The sequence below is a fragment of the Myotis myotis genome, unplaced genomic scaffold (assembly GCF_014108235.1).
Source record: "Myotis myotis isolate mMyoMyo1 unplaced genomic scaffold, mMyoMyo1.p scaffold_m19_p_11, whole genome shotgun sequence".
NCBI classification, from domain to species: Eukaryota; Metazoa; Chordata; class Mammalia; order Chiroptera; family Vespertilionidae; genus Myotis; species Myotis myotis.
The window spans coordinates 70,679,651-70,685,650 of NW_023416315.1; the positions used below are offsets into that span (position 1 = coordinate 70,679,651).

The window sequence follows — 6,000 nt, forward strand, 5'->3', positions numbered from 1 at the left end:
TATCAATAAAATGTTTTATGAATTTTCTGATTTTTTTTCTTTGCAGTTAGTACATTAGAATGACTTCTTCATTCCTGGGGGTGATTTACTAATGACTGACACAGTCTCTCATTTTCAGCAGCGTGTGCAACACAGCTTCACCGTGCCCTGTCCCAGGGACTGGGCCCATACAGATAGCTGACTTGAGCAGGCTGATAACTCGATGGCTTTCAAATGAATAATCTTTATTTTTTGTGGAAAATGTTTCATTTATTCTTTTTAAATTGAATTTATTGTGGTGCCATTAACTAATAAAATTGTATCCGTTTCAGGTATATAATCTGCAATACATCATCTGTATGTTGTGTTGTGTGTTTACCACAAAGGTCAAGTCTTCTCCCCTCACAATTTATATCCCCTTTACCCTCTTCTACCTCCCTTCTCTACCCTTCCTTTAAATATTTACTCAATACAACTTCAAAGAGGTAAGAATATAAAACAATTGTATTCATGGGCAGTGGTACACCTATGATGGGGGGAAACAGGGAGAGGGAGAGAGAGAGAGAGAGAGAGAGAGAGAGAGAGAGAGAGAGAGAGAGAGAGAGACTTAGGGGCAGAGGGAGACAAAGAGACATTAGTTAGTCTCCTTCCTTTCTCAACCACACACATATTATGTACATATATATGAGAGAAAAGGCAATAAAAACACAGAAAAGTACATATCTTAGCAACAGCAAGCGTACTGATGAAAACCTAACCATATAAAAAATCAGAGGAAGAAAAGGAAACAGATGTCAGCTACATAGTCAATCTCACACGGGTAAATAGGGGTATGTATATGTTTCTTTGACTGTATTATAGGTAAATAAAATATAATTTACACACACAACATCACACACATTAATTATATTAATTAAGTCTTATGGAGCATGACTCATTCATTCATTCATTCATTCATTCATTCTTTTTTTTAAATTGTTTTAATGATTAAAGTATTACAAAGAGTATTACATATGTCTCCTTTTTATCCCACCCTTGACAATCCCTGGCCTCCCCTACCCCCCAGTGTCTTATGTCCATTGGTTATGCTTATATGCATGCATACAAGTCCTTCAGTTGATCTCTTACCCCCCTCCTGCCCCCAACCCTCCCCAGCCTTCCCGTTGTAGTTTAACTGTCTGTTCAAGGCTGCTCTGCCTCTGTATCTATTTTTGTTCATAAGTTTATAATGGTCTTTATTATCCATAAATGACTGAGATCATGTGGTATTTTTCCTTCATTGACTGGCTAATTTCACTTAGCATAATGCTCTCCAGTTCCATCCATGCTGTTGCAAATGGTAAGAATTCCTTCTTTTTTACAGCAGCATAGTATTCCATCATGTAGATGTACCACCATTCATTCATTCTTTATACACTAGTCCATTCAGCATCCGTTATATACTTTTACTAAATGCCAGATGATATTATAGCTGTTTGTAATTCATGTTAACTGTTATCTCTTTGTAATAAAATAAATTATTTTTTCTTGGTACATGAGGTTTACATAAAAAGTACTATTATTCAATGTCAGCACTTTAAAAAATCAGGAAATATCACAACCATTTTAGTAGTTCCATATATAGTTTATGTAATGGTAAATAGTAATTAAATAAACTGAGGGAAATCTTTTTTTAATTTTTTAAAAATATATTTTTATTGATTTCTGAGAGGAAGAGAGAGGGAGAGAGAAATAGAAACATCAATGATGAAAGAGAATTGCTGATTGGCTGCCTCTTCCTGCCCCCTACTGGGGATTAAGCCCCTACTGGGCATGTCCCCTTGACCAGAATCAAACCCAGGACCCTTCACTCCCAAGTCTGACGCTCTATCCAGCTAGGTCACAGTGATGGCAAGCCTATGACACGTGTGTCAGAGGTGACACGTAAACTCATTTTTTTGGTTGATTTTTCTTTGTTAAATGGCATTTAAATGTATAAAATAAATATCAAAAATATAAGTCTTTGTTTTACTCTGGTTGCAAATATCAAAAAGTTTCTATATGTGACACGGCACTAGAGTTAAGTTAGGGTTTTTCAAAATGCTGGCACGCAGAGCTCAAAAGGTTCGCCATCACTGAGCTAAGATAACTAAAGAAAATATTGAGAAAATATTATGTAATGACTTGTTTCAATTCAGATTAATTAACAATGGGGCTTTTATTTTCATCTACTAAAATTACACTTTTCTTATACAATATCCTAAAAAGAATAGTTGAAGATAAGTAGACACAAAGGTTGTTCTCTTAAAACACTCCTAGGTATTTATCTGGATTAATTTTAGTAACTTGTTTCTAATCAGAAATGAGTAATTAATAGCGGCAGGAAGAAATCATCTTTCCAATTACTGAGGAGATGACATGCACTAATTAAATCATATAAATTCTTTAAGCTTCCACTCAAATTTTATTTTACCTTTAAATTTTATCTAACTATTTTCTTTTAAAAATTTGCTATTTCTTCATCTCCACTCCCATAACACAGTGTACTATTTTATAGCACTTATAGCTCTTTCTCATATACCTATTTTCCTGACATCAAGGACAGAAATTAATCATGTTCTTACAGGTTTTGTAGCTCTAGCTTCCAAATGGCCTTTGCCTCCAGCTTCTGAAATTTCTTCTAACTACCTTCATTTAAGAACTTCCTATTTCTTCCTCTCTACTTCCACAATGCATTGTTCATCTCTCCTTTACAGCATATATAGCTCTTTTTCATATACCTCTTTCAGACTTCAAGGACAGAAATTAATCATGTTTTAATGGGCTTTGTCGCTTCAGCTCCTAATTCGTGCATGTAGTAGTGTGGATGTTTTTCTATAAGGGATTGAAGATAAAAGACATAAGAATGTTAAATAATGTTAGAATGAGACAATTCTTACCTTACATACAAAATACCAATGTGAGTGTGTGGAAGACACACCATATATATGATGTATATGCATACAGATAAAATGTATGTGTGTATGTATATACATATATATACAAAATGTATAAAGGAATCATTGGAAAATACTGTTTCTTGTCTTTGGAATCCCTCAAAGATGTAAAGTGTTTATTTATTTATCTACTTACTTATTTATGTATTTTTTTAAATTCTTTATTGTTGAAAATTACATATGTCACCTTATTCCTCCTTTAGCCCCCTCCAGCCCTTCCAGCCCCCCCTATTGTCTGTGTCTGTGGGCTATGAATGTATGCATATAAGGTGTTTGATTGATTGCCTCCCACCCACCCACCCCAAACTTCCGTCTGAGATTTGGCTGCCTCCTGCACACCCCTTACTGGAGATCAAGCCTGCAATGGGGGCATGTGCCCTGACTGGGAATTGAACCGTGACCTTCTGGTTCATAGGTTGATGCTTAATCACTGAGCCACACCAGCCGGGCTCCATATTCTCTTAATGGCACTAGTAAAGTTGCTTCCTGTGCTCCCCACTAGGGTATAAGAACTAAGGAAGCACAGAATATTTTAACACATATAGCTCATATATATTTTATACCTTACATAGAATTTTTGAGGTATTAAGTGCCCATCAGTAGATGAGTAGATTAAAAGATGTGGTACATTTACACAATGGAATACATGCAGCAGTAAAAAAAAAAAAAAAAAAAAAAAAGGATATTTTACCCTTTGAGACAGCATGGAGGGATCTGGAGAGTATTATGCTAAATGAAATAAGCCAGTCAGAGAAAGACAGGTAACACCTGATCTCACTTATATGTGGAATATAATGAACAAAATAAACTGAGGAATAAAACAGATCTAGAGACACAGAAGCATGGGACAGACTGATGAATTTCAGAGGGAAGGAGAGTGGAGGAGTGGAAGAGATTAACCAAAGAACATATATGCATAACCCATGGGCACTGACAATAGTGTGGTAGGCCTAGGGGAAGGAGGTGCAAGGTGGAGGGGGTCAATTGGGGGGGGATCTGTAATGCTTTCAACAATAAAGATAAATTTTTTAAAAAAATATTAATTAATCAAGAAATTTGCCCAAAAGAATGATCACTAGTACGAACTTAGGTCTTTTAAAATCGATATGCCATAAAAACAATTTATAAATATTACTTTAATCCTTCACAAAAACTTAAGAGGTAAATAATATTACTGTCCATCATTTACAAATTAGAAACAGTCTTTTACAGGTCGAATAGTCTAAATAGTATTATCTTTCCAGGCTTAAACCACATACAATATCTGTCTGTATTACTTGTTCAGCCCATATAAACGACTCATATCATTCATTGTAGCAACTTAAAAAAAGTATTAAAATATCAATGGGATATCACATTTTTAACAATACATTTCTCTGAGAAGACCTCAAAGATCAAGTAGATTCCAATGTATAAGTCTAAACAACTGAATTCTTTGACATGCTATCTAGTGTTTGAAATTGAGTTATTTAGGTTTTGAAGTTATATACCAATATGGTTTCAGGCTAATTCATGTTAAGTCAGTCTTTCTAGAAATAATTAATTGTAGTATTGATTAACTGGTTAGACTATCTCCAGTGTTTAATAATAAAACTATAGCAAAAGCAGTGAGAACAAATTACTTAAATTTCTAGTGTCAATAACTTTGATATATGCATTAGGTTATCTTCCAAAATTTTTCTAGCGACCTGATTCAAACAGCAAACTAATATGATGCTGTATGTCAACTGTAATTGAAATGATAAAAAATCCTAGAAGAGTTCACCTTTGTCTGGTGCCTGATATGGCTGCTGGGGCTCTTCATTCTCAGACTTTCCCTGGGCCCTTCCAGGCTCCACCCCAGGAGATAGTTTAGAGGGCACCCAGGGTTGGGTTAAGGGGGTTGGGTCAGGGGGGTTAGGTTAGGGGGCCAGTGTGAAGGGGCCTGAGCAGGCTGCCACTGTGAAGGCACTACAAGGGCTGCAGGGAGCTCAGAGCGTGGGGAAGGCTTCACCGGAGAGTTCAAGGACAAACACATCACCACTTCGCAGCATCATTCAAAACAAACAAGTTAAATACTGGTGGGAAAAGAGTAAATCTTGCTATCTGGGATACAGCAGGTCAAGAGAGATTCCATGCATTGGATCAAATTTCCTATAGAGATTCAAACGAAACTATTTTAGCTTATGATATAACAGACGAAGATTCTTTCCAGAAGGTAAAACACCTGGTCAAAGAATTACAGAAAGTGTTGGAAATGAAATCTGTGTATGTATAGTTGGTCATACAATAGACTTGGAAAAGGAGAGACATGTTTCCATTTAGGAAGCAGAATCACATGCGGAATCTGTGGGAGCAAAACATTATCACACATCAGCCAAACAGAACGAAAGAACTGAGGAACTCTTTCTTTTTTTTAATATATCTTTATTGATTTTTTACAGAGAGGAAGGGAGAGAGATAGAGAGTTAGAAACATCGATGAGAGAGAAACATCGATCAGCTGCCTCCTGCACACCCCCTACTAGGGATATGCCCGCAACCAAGGTACATGCCCTTGACTGGAATCGAACCTGGGACGCTTCAGTCCACAGGCTGATGCTCTATCCACTGAGCCGAACCTGTTAGGGCAGAAACTCTTTCTTGACCTTTGTAAAAGGATAGAGACAGCACAAGTGGATGAGAGGGCAAAGGGTGGTGGCTCAAGTCAACCAAGAGCTGCCAGGAGAGGGGTACAGATTATTGATGATGGAGCTTGCTGTTCTTCTGGATAACTGTTCACACCTGAGAAATGAAACACAAACTGTGGACCATTGCCCTCCACGTGAAGACTGCCATATTCCAAGTCACATTACCAATGGAATCATTAACAGTATTTTAAATTATGTGTACAAAACTGCAGAGACCTTAAGTGCTCAACTTAGCAGAGTTTTTGAGCAGAGATTTGGCATTTTCTACAACTGTTGACAAAGCAATTACCAATGGCTTTTTCACATATTATGTTCTTTAATAAGGGATGATATGCTTGTAGAAAGCAACTACTGAAATGCTTCATTTATAATCTATTA

At 36.5% G+C, this 6,000-nt stretch overlaps 1 pseudogene; it reads left to right on the plus strand.

The window, feature by feature from the left end:
* Window positions 1–5,706, plus strand: part of LOC118665799 — a 31,209-nt pseudogene extending 25,503 nt beyond the window's left edge.
* Window positions 5,707–6,000: the final 294 nt, after the last annotated feature.